This window comes from Cydia pomonella, chromosome 24, assembly GCF_033807575.1.
Source record: "Cydia pomonella isolate Wapato2018A chromosome 24, ilCydPomo1, whole genome shotgun sequence".
In the NCBI taxonomy this organism is placed as follows: Eukaryota; Metazoa; Arthropoda; class Insecta; order Lepidoptera; family Tortricidae; genus Cydia; species Cydia pomonella.
Genome location: NC_084726.1, coordinates 1481051 through 1496784, shown reverse-complemented (window position 1 = coordinate 1496784; position 15734 = coordinate 1481051). Strand labels below are relative to the sequence as shown.

Below are 15734 nucleotides of genomic sequence, written 5' to 3'. Positions count from 1 at the left end.
TTCGCAATACGTTCGCGACAACGACGAAGGACTAGCCAAATTCTTCTAAATTCAAAAAATGATTCTGCTAGTCGGCCTAGAGGGCTCTTTTACAAGTCAATACATTTACTATAATATCATATAGTGACATGAAAAACACATAGCAATATTTATAAATACAACAGCCTAATAATAATACGTATAATAGCGGTAAGGACATTTATATGTGTGATGAGCACAGATACTTATTCCTGAGTCATAGATGTTTTCTATGTACGTAAGTATTTGTATATTATATATATCGTTGTAGGACGTCCTCCTGCTAGGCGACCCAGGTACGCTCTTTTTACGTTCCGATCTTCGTCCATTCTCTCGAGGTGGCCCAACCAACGGAGTCTGTGGGCCCTAGGTATCGCTGGAGCGACATGGTGGAGGCGGATCTGCGCGAGCTTCGAGTCGGCAATTGGCGACAGGTCGCACAGGTCCGAGAAAAGTGTCTTGTGTCGGAGGTCAAGTCTCATTTTGGGTCGCTGAGCCAACGGAGTAGTAGTACGAATATATATCGTTGTACCAGCAACACAAGCCTTCATGGCTTACCGTGGGACTTTTCAATTTGTGTTAGAATGTCTCTATAATATTTATATTTTTTTATATGAAATACTTGGATAATCATTACATTATACACTTAAATACTTTTTTTAACATTTAATATTTATTTATTAACAATAACAATATACATCATGGATAAATACTTAAGTATTCATAAATATGTTAACGGCACCAATCATGGGACATTTAAGAAAAAACTTGGAGGTTTTTTGATATTTCACCCACGCCTGTAAAATTTCTACTGCTTTATGCATTAAAAGTTTTATGTCCTATTCATCCTTTATGTTTTCTATGTATTTAATGAAAGCTACTGCAATTGGTTTCAATATTATTAACAAATTAAAACTAGGGTTTTTGCTCCCGTCATGGTATGTATGGCGCCATTAATTTTCAAACTAACAAATACCAATGAAAAATTAAACAGCAGCTCTTTGGCTCTTGTTTATGGTAAAATGTTGCCAGCATTTAAAAACTGATGGTAAATACTTGTTTTACAGGATTTGTCTACACCATTCCATTACTGGTGCCAGTCTCATCATAGGGGCGTTTACTATATGTACCCACAACACCAGCCTATTGAGCTTACTGTGAGACTTAGTCAATTTGTGTAATAATGTCCTATGATATTTATGAGTATGATGCAATTCAGAGATGCAAAGGGGAACTACGTTTCCCCTTCCTCTTTCCTCTTAAATGTATATCGCTCCACACACGGTTGCATTGCGAAGTATCAACGTGTGAATCGCCTTTTTTATGACCTTAATCTCTTCTACACTCATACGAAGTAAAAATAGGGATTTTTTTCATAACACTTCTGTCTGTGTTAACTTATCACACATCGTCACACGTCCCTGCATTTTGCCACGGCTCATGAGAGCCTGGGGTCTGCTTTGGCAACTTGTCCTTAAAATTAAATCTGCCATCTGACCTTCCAACCCAGAGGGTAAACTAGGCTTTATTGGGATTAGTCAGGTTTCCTCACGATGTTTTCCTTCACCGAAAAGCGATTGGTGAATATCAAATGATACCTCGTACGAAGTCCAGCGCTTCTGTGTTCATTTACCACTAAGAAAATTATATCTTGTAAATTATACAGCATGGTACGGTTTATTACCACAAATCCCTAAACCAGAAATGCGTCCGTGTACATCACGTTTTTCCAGATTATACCATTCTTTACCGTCTTTCCATAAACAAGGCAATTAGAGCCTTAAAACTGAGCACATAGGATCTATATTATATTGTTATGATTGTATATAAGCATAAACCACGAGAATTGGGTCGAATCACACGGCGTTTATTATGTAACGTTGCAAACTCTGCAGAGTATAAGATTACTATTACATTTCAATTTTCTGAGTAACTTATTTGGGTCATATCATATACATATTTTAATTCTATAAAATGTCATAATTTACTTTGGTGTAAGTAGGTTTTATCATTGTATGGCGGTTAACTAACTAGTCAAAAAGTTATAGCGTAATAGTACATTACTAAAGAGGCCGGGAAAGAAAGGGTTGTAGGCCAAGTAGATATAGACATAGACGGCCGAGCGTCGCGTGGTCGCATGGGGATACGCGGCCGGTAGCCCCGTTTCTCGCCAAGATTTCTATAGTGCTTCTCTCTAACTTACAATGAAATAAATAAATATAAAAAATTTAGTCAATTTGTGTTATTCGTAGGTTTGTGTTGTTGTCCTAAAGCACCCCAGAGGTGCAAAGGGCCTTCACAAGCTCGCGCCACGCCTTCCTATCTTCAGCTCGTCCTCTGGCCTCGCTCCAGCTCAACTCGACCGCTCGTAACTCTCTTCGTAGGTTACTTCGTAATTCGTAGGTTTACTACCTAAAAAAAATTACGAATCGACTACTATTTGATAATTGAATGCCAAAACGTTGTGTCACAATTTGACGTTTAATAACAAAAGAAGGTTGCTTTATAGGCCTAGGTGTGTAAGGCTGTATGAAATTCCGTTACATATTTTCACCCATCGCACCGTAAACCTAGTATTTGCGGACCTAATTTTAAGTAAGTCATGTCAACATTTCATTGCAAGTTTGAGAAAAATTTATGAACAGTACCCCTAGTGTAAATTTACCCGATAGCGAAACGTGACGTACGCGTTTGCGTTAAATCTCATTTTGCATGGGATTTAGAAACAGCGCACCAAACGGGACGTTTTGGAAACTCAAAATCTCATATAAAATGAGACTTAACGCAAACGCGTACGTCACGTTTCGCTATCGAATAAATTTACACTAGGGGTACAGGCTGTAACAAAAATAGTGGAGATCTGTTTAAGGGCATATTTAGCATCATGTTTTGACTAGGAAGAAAGAGAAGAAAAATGTTTTGTCGCGAAAATTTTTTGGCGTTTGTATGGAGGGTTGAACGACTTGGACGACCTGCCGCATCAAAACAAAAAAAGTTTCAATTTTTTTTTTCTTCTAGATATTTTTCGGCTAGAATTTTTTTTTATACTACTTCGGTGGCAAAACAAGCATACGGCCCGCCTGATGGTAAGCAGTCTCCGTAACCTGTGAACGCCTGCAACTCCAGAGGAGTTACATGCGCATTGCCAAACCTAAACCGCCCCCTCTCGTTGAGCTCAGGCAACCTTACTCACCGGCAGGAACACAACACTATGAGTAGGGTCTAGTGTTATTTGGCTGCTGTTTTCTGTAAGGTGGAGGTACTTCTCCAGTTGGACTCTGCTCTTGATCTGGAATGATATCCACTGGCTGTGCCCTACCATACAAAGCGAAATGACCTTCACAATGCCCATACCTCTCTTTTGGACGTAGTTTAAGGACGTACCCGGGTCCAAAAAGCATAATAGTGTGAGCGAGATATATAGAAAGTAAGTTACGCAAAAGTTAGCAAATATGTCAGATTGACACTGCTAAGACAGTCCTAGTAAGGCCAGTTCTCAAATTATCTTCCAGAATGACAAATGTTTTAGACATTTCATAAAAATAAAGATAGTTTATTTTTCAAGTAGGCATTTTCAATGTGCTTATGAACGTCGAATAAAGCTACGCCTGCTCTAACCCTACAGCCTCTGACCCGAGAAGATTTAAATTCCTCCTAAATTATAAAAGGGTATCCCAATATGGGACCGGCAAGAAATTCGGCGGGACACATGTTTTAAAAACATTTCATCTTAAAACTAACATGCATTAAATAAAAAAATACAATGTAAATTAACATGGAATTAAAAAGTACACAAAATTTGAAGTATTTGAAATTTGATGCACTAAATTGCTAATGCAGGACGTCTATAATAAAAAGTAAATGGTTTGACCATACCATATTGTTGCTAGGCCACTAATAACCAGAGATCGGACAAATTAGCGTCATTGCTCGCAATAATGTGGACATAACTCCAAAATTGATTAAATAAATAATCTTTTTTTTTTCAATTCGAACTGTTTTATGTTTATTTCTGTACAATTAATGGATGTATTTATTAATCTAGTAACATAGTATATAATTAAAAAAACGAACAAAATAAATAAACTAATCATTAATATTAAAACTAAAATATAATAGAACTTAAAATAAACTTATAAATAAAAAATGCTCCCCAGGTCACCTTCATGCATTATGGTACCCTTTCTGGCAGCGTTTATTTAATTTCTTACCTAAAATTTCATTTGATTCCTAGTCAATAAATAATACAAAGATTTCTTATAATGGAGATTTATAAAAAAAAATAATCAGTAATTTTTCTAAATTTTCTGATAATTAAATGATTAATTTTTTAATCACTTTTGAGTCATATCCACATTATTGCGAGCAATAACGCTAATTTGTCCAATCTCTGCTAATAACCTAAGTCCAAGTCCAATTTCGGTCACTGACTGGCTAAAATTACAAATACCACAGACAAAAGACTAAAATACAAAAGGGTTGACGTAAAGCCCTTAATATAAGGTGAAATATAATGTGTTAATATAATATCACGTTACATGGCGCTGACAAATAACATCAGTGAGATTTAGGTGTTATTAGGGAAAAATATGGGAAAATGTTTTTGACTGATTACAAAAACAAAGTTCCTGTTTATTTTCTTCGTCTTTCCATCCTGTTATTTCCTGCTGGAGTGTAGGGCTCGAACCATTTTCTTCCACTGACTCCGGTCCAGGCCGCGTAGCCAACGTGCATATCGTTCACGCTCCGTGGCGAATGAAACGCAACTGTCACAGTCGCACTAATATGAAAGAGTGATAGAGAGAGATAGCTACGATACGCTTCGGAGCGTGAACGATTGTAACGTTGGCTACGCGGCCTGGGCAGCTTGGGTAACCTCCTCCCACCCCATCTCCAATACACCCAACTCTTGCTCCACGGAACGGCGCCAAGTAGATTTAGGGCGCCTATGTTTTCGTTTTCCGGGCATCTTCCAGGTCAGGGCCACTTTGGATAAGGTTTTTTGGTATTTTTTTGGATATTTATCTTAAAACTTATAAATCTCCATAGTTCCAGAAGTAATTGCTTTATTCCACACTTTGCCAGATTTTATACCAGGATGCTGACGGCATTTCCTCGTTGTATCGCAATGCTGATACGTTGTGCGAGGAAGCCGCTCTTCGGTCACCAGTTACGTCACCCAGACGCTTTGCGATTTCTGCAAAAAATATTATGTATATAAAAAATAAATCTTATATTTAAAATATTTTTATTTCGAATAATACAATTCATATTAGTGTTAGTACATAGCACAGTAAAACTTATAAATCTACGTTAGTGATATAAAGAACAATAAAGAAGTCTATTAGTTTTGAAACAACCACCCCACAACACTGTCCCTCAGAAATAGTTTAAAATTAGCACCTTTTCGGTATTCGGCTACTTGGTGTAAGACAAATCGTTGAAATGTTCTGTAAACCGTTCGGATCTAGCACAAAAATACACAAACATATAACTTATTTTTAAAATTGCATTTTTTTTATTATATATGGGAAATTTAAGCTTATTTTGCAAGCAATTTTTGGGGTACTGTCTTTTTGATAGACTTACGATAATTTTTTCAAAGTTACGATAATTTTGACACTCAAATCCGATAATTCTCTTCCGCGCACCTGGCAACACTGTTGCGTTGTATGTTAAATTGTCCCACAAACACAGGTACAGGAGAGCCGATTCCAATTTAACAATTTATGGTTTTAAATTGGTTTTGATACGACATTTACGATCGTCATGGTGATTGGGGTGTCTCACGCATGACTTCCAGTTCATTTCGCATGCACTAGCATAAGATAAAAAACCGGATAAGTGCGAGTCGGACTCGCCAACCGAGGGTTCCGTACTTTTGAGTATAGTATTTGTTGTTATAGCGGAAATAGAAATACATCATCTGTGAAATTTTCAACTGTGGTGACAGACGGACAGACGGACGGACAGCGGAGTCTTAGTAATAGAGTCCCGTTTTATGGTCTCGTGATGGGGACATTTGAGCCAGGTACGATTCGTGACGATTATTAAATTTAATTTAAATTGTTATTTAAACAAAACTAACTTACTGCATATTGAAAAAAATTTTTTTAATAAATGGTAACTTTTCAAATGTATAAATATTGTTTCACAATTTCTGGCATATTTTTTGGACGCATAGTTCAAAAGTTAGAGGGGATTATTTCCGAAAATATTCACCTTTTCAAAAAATGTTCGATGGGCACCCCTATTATTTTAAAATACCAATCCAAAGACATCCACACACTAAAGGATCAAAACGATTTTTTTATTATAAAAAGAAACTTTTTGTACATAGGGGAAGTACCTTTTTTTTGTACTTTTTATTTTACTATTTGTCGCCATGATTGTTTTATGTGTCCATGCCAAATTGCAGCTTTTTAGCACTAACGATGACGGGGCAAAGCCGTGAACAGACAGACATGGCGAAACTATGGGTTCCTAGTTGACTACGGAACCCTAAAATCTTAATATTTATTTAAATCTGAATCGGGGTCACGGTACCTTTTTCCTGTAACGTCATATTTGTAGATTTAAACCAACATAACTTCCACGTGATCGGCCAAGGATATTCGCATATTTCCACGCGATTTCGCAAAACCGACTTTTGTGCAAAATGTTTTCCTCACGGGAAACTTAGAGGAAAACCGGGACTAGGTCAAGTGGGGTTAAATGACTGTCATTGGGGTTTCTACTATAAATTAATCTTTGATGATAATTGAGATAACGGTTACAACTACTAATCATCTTTAATTTAAATATCTTGTAATTAGATTTGTGACACATATTCGCGAATACGTTTTGCAAACATCTTTCGTCTATTGCAAAAGATTAAAAATGATGTAATCTATGAAGCTGATGGTCCCGGGTTCAAATCCTGGTAAGAGCATTTTTTGTATGATGAGCACGTATATTTGTTCCTGCTTTATGGGTTTTTTCTATGTATTTATACATTACAATCCCATATACATATACATATAATCACGCCTATTTCCCGAAGGGGTAGGCAGAGACCACGGATTTCCACTTGCTACGATCCTGACATACCTCTTTCGCTTCCTTCACTTTCATGACATTCCTCATACACGCTCGTCGGTTTAGGGTGCTCTTGACCTGGCCTTTCTTCAGGATTTCCCCGATTTGATCAGAGAAAGTCCGCCGAGGTCTACCCCTTCCAGCTCCCTCTTCTACTTCTCCCTTATACACTCTCTTTGTTAACCTTCTTTCACTCATTCTTTCCACGTGTCCAAACCATCTCAACATACCTTTCTCAATTTTTGTCACTACATCTTCGTTCAGTCCACACTTTTCCCTTATCACACTGTTCCTAATTCTATCTTGTAATTTTACAGCACACACACTTCTCAACGCTCTCATTTCCACTGCATTCACTTGACTCTGATGTTTCTTCTGCCATACCCAACTTTCGCTACCATACATAAGTGTAGGCACCAACACCCCTCTATGCACAGCCAACCGTGCTTTTTGCGACACCTTCTGGCTGCTCATAAAAGCGTTGAGTGCCCCATTCACACGATTTCCAGCATTCACTCTCCTTTCAATGTCTTCATCATGTTTACCGTCCCTAGTGAACAAGGATTGTTACATAAGTTGATCCATCCCAGCAGATAAGAAAAAGCCCATTTCCGAGTAGGTGATGTGAAAATGAAATTTTAAATCTGTACCCCTAGTGTAAATTTATTTGATGGTGTAACGTGACGTACGCGTTTGCGTTAAGTCTCATTTTGTATGAGATTTTCAGTTTCCAAAACGTTCCGCTTGGCGCGCTGTTTCTAAATCCCATACAAAATGAGACTTAACCCAAATGCGTACTTCACGTATCGCTATCGAATAAATGTACACTAGCGATACTGGAATCTAGATGTATATTTGTTGTTTAACTTGTCAACACTTTATTCTAGTTCGCTGCACAATTTATAATTATTGTAAGACCAAACGACCTTAAATCACAATATCTTTGTTCTTTTTTTATGCAGAATTTTTAGGCTGTAATCATGTTTTTTTTTAATCCATATAGCAAGTATCCACAGGCTGCAGTGGCGCCTTATTCAGTCCTGGTATTTAAAAATTGCGTGAGTGGCGTAGAACACTCAGTTGTAACGATGTTAAGAAAGGCTCAGACCCGGGTATGTCATTAAACTACGACCAAAAGAGAGGTATGTGCACTGTGAATGTCATCTCGCTTTGTGTGGTAGGGCACAGCACAGCGGATGTCATTCCAGATCTAGAGCGGAGCCCAACTGGGGAAGTACCTCTACCTTACAAAAAGCATCAGCCAAATAACACTAGACCCTACTCAAAGTGGTGTGTTCCTGCCGGTGAGTAAAGGTTGCCAGAGCTCAACGAGGGTGCGGAGTGTTAGGGTCGGTAATGCGCATATAACACCTCTGGAGTGGAAATCCGGTTCGAACACAATTATGTCGAATAAATGACTAGCATAAACCGTGACTCACCTGCGATGTGGTCTGTGGTAAATATTTTTGCTACCATGTAACACATACTACTTTTCACATAACATGTTCAAGTTCATTTTCATGTTCATGTTCTTGTTTATGGAACACTACGTTGGAACGAAGTTAAGAAATGGTCATGACGGAAACTCGTGACGGAAAATTCTTACACTTTTCTTCGCCTAGCCTTCATCCCTAAACCCGTACCCGTGCGATAAGGAACTTCATTCCAAAAATACTCTCGACCCGATTCGAAGAATGAAATACAATAGCGATAAGTTCTGGTTTAGATAAGTTCTCATTTAGATATCGTTTGTATGTCGTATAATTGACAGAAACGGCTCGATTCGGGCAACCAATGTTTGACGTTAGAAATATCGTAGATAGATCTTATTGGGATCACAGCGGAATCGAAATAAACGTCAATTTTAACATGTCCTTTAGGTATTGATCTACCGATATATCAAAAAACCTTAAATAGGTGACGCTACAATACCTAGAATACTTGAACAAAAAAATCAAATCATAGACAGCGCACTTCACTCCGTCAATAGCGCCTAGGTTCTGTTCGGTCTGTGTATGATTTGATTTTTTTGTTCAAGTACTCTAGGTATTGTAGCGCCACCTATTTAAAGTTTTTTGATGACTTTTTTGGTATATGGAGATTTCGTGCCTTATCTCCACCTTCCGTAGCCTAGGTTCTTAGCTACTCTAGCGCTGCTCTGGAGAGATTTAGAACTATTATTTATAGCTGACAGCTGGACACTTTTGCAACAGTTCTACCATAAGAGATGTCACTCCTCTTAGTTCCACACTCCATATATCGATCTTTTAAAGATTTTAAAGATCGTACCTACTTAAACGTGTCTTAATCATTCTTCGAATCGGGCTGTCTCTCTAAACTATTGTCATCTATTAAAACTTTTCCAAGTATCCCGCTACAACTCTTTTCTGCCACAATGTGTTATTTTCAGATCTTTTACAATGTCCACTGGTTAAAAGCTTTTAAAGCGTGGGCATTACAACCCGCTACAATTAGTATGCCGGGTAAATCCTCCACCCACGGACTTTGGGCTTTCGTCAAACTATCAGATTTCTTTTTTAAAAGTTTGATCCATAGGGTGACCAGGGGGTGTGTGGTTTGCACTATTAAGTACGCCGGACAACTCCCCCACCTTACGGGCTTTGGGCTGTTGTCAAACAAAGTTTCATCGAATCTAGTTTCAAAAGTCTGTAGGGCTAAGATGGTCGGCTGTTTATCATTTCTCACCATGGCTGTCACGTTCTAACAAGTATGCAAGCGCGAAAGTGACGGGCATAGTGACAAGTGATAAAAATGGAACCATGCTTCCACCGCTGGCCCATATAGGGTGACCACCAGCGATATCATGGTCGCATTTTTAACCGACTTCAAAAAAGAAGGAGGTTCTCAATTCGACTGTCTTTTTTTGTATGTATGTTACTCGATATCTCCGAGAATCGTGAACCGATTTTCAAATGTTTTTTTTGATCGAACGGGTATAACCCCGAGATGGTCCCGTTGGCACCAAGTCGGGGTCTGATGATGGGATCTTGGAGAAATCGAGGAAATTCTTCAAATGTTATAGGTACATGTATGGCGCTTTTGGTAATATTTGAAGTCGGTTTTATTTTTTGTTAAAAAGTTTTATTGTCACTCAATACCTACTTGTCAAAACGTGACAGGCATAATAACAAATTATAAAGAGTCGACCATCTTAGCCCTACAGATGTACAGAAGTGTTCGGGACAACCCGATTTTTAGCCATGATTGGGTTAAGTTTGCTGGGAAAATATTGCTACTAGAAAACTCAATAAAATTGTTTAGCTTGAAAAACAGTACCCATTCTTTAGGATCTATAATTATGATTGTGTCTAGTGTCAATTCAAGAAACATAATATTTGAATGGGTCAATATTTGGAAACAGAACAAAATCGTCAAGGAGTCCGGAACACTTGCTCAGCGAGACCAACCAGGCGGAGATGGCGGGATGACTTGGACGCATATCAACATGGCTGGCCGGAGATTGCTCAGCGAGATGGATGGATATCGAGGGCATGCCTCCCATTTGCCCAGCAGTGGGACATCATATAGGCTAGTAATAATAATAATCATTATTATTTGTATGTCTTTCCCATCATGGGACAATGGTGTTCCGGACCTTTGGGAGGCGTGCGCGGAGCCAACACGTAGAGACCCTTTGGACACTTTAATGAAATGTGCACTACACTAAGCGGATGCTGGCCTTGCCCGTGTCATGGGACGCACGCAGAGGCAGCACCCGCCAGGGTGTAAGGACTATTTGAGAGTTGATGGATTCTAAAATGAACTGGGCTATTGGGTGAAAGCGATGGACTAAATACTGGGCTATGCTTTGTCTATTTCGGTACTGTGGGTCTATTTCGGTACCGCAATAATTTCGCTTTGCTTTGGCATTCCACAATCATGTACAGCTCGGAAATAAGTGACATACCAGAATTACTCTATTTTTGGACCTCGGACGTATTTGAGCTGTTTTAAAATAGGCCATGACGTTGCCAAATTTGTTTTATAGTGTTGGACCAAACTACTCTACATGGCATATGCAAAGATAATATATGTGGCAATGTCATCATTAACGTGAAATTTCTATAAAATATAACGTTTATAATACCACTCCCTCACTTTGTTTTTTCAGAAGTTTTAGAAGAACTCAAACGTTAAGTTACACTTTATAACATAACCTACTATCAAACAAGCTATTAGTATTTTTTATACTACGTCGGTGCAAACAAGCATACGGCCCGCCTGATGGAATGCAGTCACCGTAGACTATGAACGCCTGCAACTCCAGGGGAGTTACATCTGCGTTGTCGACCCTAACACGCCACACCCTTGTTGAGCTCTGGCAACCTTACTCACCGGCAGGAACACAACACTATGAGTAGGGTCTAGTACCGATAGAGATAGGATAGGGTAGCGATCACTATAAGTAGGATCTAGTGATAGGACCAAGCTAAGTTGGCCACGATTTTGATAACCAAGCCTGTGAAAGTGTTATTTCTTAGATGTTTGACATATGAAATATGTTAAAACGGGTCACTCACGTATTTTAAGTTAAAAACGCTCGTCATGTTTCACTCCGTACCGAGGAGTGTCGTCAGGAGCTTGCTTTGACGGTTTGGCGCAGACTTCGACTTAAAATACGTGAGTGACCCGTTTTAACATATTTTACAGTATATATGGTGCTTCTTTACCGCACTAGTGCGAAAATTAGCATATTACGTTACTGTGTCGAACAGTTAAAGGGCCATATGTACTGTAAAACGTTGTACGATACATGTGCGAATATGTAATTCGCAACTCGTGTTTTAATTTATCGCCACTCGTTTCGAATTTCCTATTCTTCGCACTTGTATCGTAATGTACTATTACAGTACATATGATGCTACTTTATAGCACTAGTGCGAAAATTAGCATATTACGCTACTGTGTCGAACATTTAAAATGCCATATGTACTGTAAAACGTTGTACGATACATGTGCGAATAGGTAATTCGCAACTCGTGTTTTAATTTATCGCACTTGTATCGTAATGTACTAATAATGTTCAAATAATGTTTTGATTCTATACTTCTTATTCAGCGCACAATAAACATTAATCGAAACACACATAGGTACAGATATTTAGAGGAACACTATTTTGGCGAAAATACGTGTGACTCGGACTAACACAAAAACATGTAATGACGGGTACTTTAAGAGCGATGTTGGAGCAGGAACGCAGCGTAGCGAGTGAGAGGGACAGCGCGAACTTGTTTTTTAAATACTATATCTCTAAAATGTGTGACTTGGACTGCACGATAACGTGTACTGCTGCTAGTAAATTATATTTGTTGTCTTGGATTTGGATAGAAAGTATAATATCTCTGTGTCTCATAGATGCTTGACTTTTAAAATAACACTCACACTGTCTGGGCTGTCAAAATTTCTGCCAACTTGGACTACGAAACCCTATAATAAAATAAAAAAAAACATGATATGAGTAAGAGAAGATCATGAGTCCACGGGGCCTAAAATTAAAAATTAACGAAGTGGCGGGCGTAGTTTAAGTTGGTATATTTTGTATCTTAAGCCGATAGTCTGATTATCCAATAATGCGCGCCAACTTGAAGGATCAATTAATAATTCTTTATTGCGATGGTACCTAATTATAATACTCTTGTAAACAAAATATTATAAATAGTTCCACATGGCCATGAGCCTAGGGCATTGCAAGGATAATGTTTGTTTGTTTTTGTTTTTACATTAATATTTTATAATTTACTGCAATCTTAAGCTAGCTATAGTAGCTATTTATACACATTCTAATTATTTTATATCAAAACAAAAACAAAAGAAAGAAAGACCCTCGCTAGAACGGTCCGGGCCGTGGGGTTCTTTTGTTCTAAGATACGTTGTAAGGAATATAAATAAATATTATAGGGACATTCTTACACAAATTGACTAAGTCCCACGGTACGCCACGAAGGCTTGTGTTGTGGGTACTCAGACAACGATTTACATAATATATAAAAATACTTTAATACATAGAAAACATCCATGACTCAGGAATAGACATCTGTGCTCATCACAAAAATAAATGCCCTTACCGGGATTCGAACCCAGGACCATCGGCTTCATAGGCAGTCACCCACTATGTCAGATCAGTCGTTAACCCTCATATCTACTCTCATCTGTTATTTCTTTGTGATAAATAAATTATAGATAATATACATATTGACACATTGCAAATAAGTTGCCTAGTTACATTGCGTACGGACAGAAAAATATTTATTTATTTATTTCTTTTTTGTTATTTAATTGTAAATACCCACGACATTGACGTCCTGTCTGGCTTAGTGAGTAGGACCCTGCCTATGAAGCCGATGGTCCCAGGTTCAAATCCTGGTAAGGGCATTTATTCGTGTGATGAGCACGGATATTTGTTGCCGAGTCATGGGTGTTTTCTATGTATTTAAGTATTTATAAATATTTATATATTATATATATCGTTGTCTAAGTACCCTCAACACAAGCCTTATTGAGCTTACTGTGGGACTTAGTCAATTTGCGTAATAATGTCCTATTATATTTCTTTATTACGAGTATATATTTATATCGTCATCTAGAACCCATAGAACAAGCTTTACCCAAATAAATATTTTATATTCATTTATTATTATTTGTAAATTAGATGACGATAGGTATATACAAGTATAAATATATAATAGGTATGTAGACAGAAAATGTTCATACCTCAACAAAAAAATTGGCAATAAACAAACTAATAAAAGCCCTTGCCAGAGTTTAAACTCAGAACCCCAAGCTTCGTAAGCAGGGTTAGTTTTGAGGGCTAGTTAAAAATATAAATTATTTAGAATTTCCTCGTATTTGAGACATTTGTGGCCTTGATTTCAAAGAAATTTCGCTTCCATAAATGACATCATCTGGATAACATTAGATACAACGTTGATACACACTAGGCGATTATTATTTTGTTTTTATTTGAATTTAACAGGAAACGATTATAATAATATTTGTATAAATAATAAATATGTCTTGCCCATCACAGAACAATAGTATTCCGGACCTTTGGGAGGCGTACGCGGAGCTGAAGCCAACACGTAGAGGCCCTTTTGATACTTAAATGAAATGTAAGGGGTACAGGGAGCGGATGCTGCCGTTGCCCGTGGGGCACACGCAGAGGCAGTACCCGCCAGGGTGTAAGGACTATTGAGAGTTGATGAAATCTAACATGTACAAGGTTATTGAGTGAAAGCGATGGATTAAGTATTGAGTTATGGAATAAAAACCGGACGCCTGCCTAATAAAACGGTAGGTAGCTGTGCAATGTTATTTCCAGCAGACGGCCTATAAATATGTCATATTTAGTATCCCAGTAGTAGATAGATGTTATCTATGTATTTAAGTTTTTACCAATATGTTATATGATAGGTACATATCGTCTGGTACCCACAACACTAGCCTTATTAAGCTTACTGGGTCGATATATGAAAGATTGTTCCATATAAATATTTATTTATTCAAACGTATAAAGTGATCTGAATTAAGGTCGATGTTTGTTTTACGTCGTTTGTATAGGTACACATTTTAATATTCAATAAAATATTTATGTATTTATTGAAATATAATTAAGTTTTATAATTAATCAAGTTTTTTATTGCTTTTTGTGAGTCCCAAAAGGTGCTTAGTAACAAAATGTATGTTAGTTTTATAATGTTCTCATGTAAGTGAATTTGTGATTCTTATGAGAATAAAGAATCTTTAACCAAATATTGATAAAAAACCGTTATATCTAACGGCCCTACCAATTGATTCAAGTAATTAAAATTACGTGTTTATTGGAATGGTATTTAACAGCCATTAAAGACCTGGCCGGTATCGAATTGAGTAGATGCGTCATGGTCGTCTTTAATATCGAAACAGCCGTTATTAAATACTTACCTTATTTCAATCATTTAACACTTGACCTTATTTCACATTTACTTATTTTTTTGTATTGTACGCGTACCAATCTACTAATTTTGGCAGTGGTAGTCTTTTCAGTAGTTAAACTTTTGTTTTCCCAGTTGATGTAAAGTATGTACACCTCTCTCTTAATATTTAAACAATAAACGGTAAGTAAGTAAGTAATATTTTATTTGTGAAACACAGGTTATATACAGATAACAGTGGTCTAGATTTATTTTGATTTTAATAGGGTGAATTTTGTAGTTTTGCAAACAGAAACCCACCCCACAAACAAGAATTAATATAAAGTAAAGGTAAAGGTTCCTGTTTGCAGGATTGTTTAAGAGCATGAAAAATAATATAAATATTACTTTTATTACTGATGATACAAAGGAAATTTATTATCAAAAAATCTAAATCTATATATCAACAATATACAAAATTAAATGTAAATTGAATATAAGTTGAAAATAAATAGATAAACTTCGTAAAATAAATAAAATCTGACAACCTAAAATATTATCACTTTGATTTGGTTCACTTTGACTCTTTTATGTGCAATATTTAAAAAAAAAACTAACTAAATATTTATCACAACATTTTATTATTGTTAAATCCCCAATTTTTGTTGAAAATATATTTCATTAAATAAAGCCATATCAGCATACATTGAATAGGCTATCGCAAAAACA

The 15734-nt window shown here is 37.1% G+C and overlaps 1 protein-coding gene across 1 annotated transcript in view; it reads left to right on the top strand.

The window, feature by feature from the left end:
• LOC133531045 (uncharacterized) overlaps nt 1-15734 on the top strand; it is a 452747-nt gene extending 437013 nt beyond the window's left edge. Inside the window, exon 3 of the transcript XR_009801437.1 lies at nt 15720-15734. The gene's annotated coding sequence lies outside the window, so the exon portion shown is untranslated. The remainder of the gene's footprint in view (nt 1-15719) is intronic.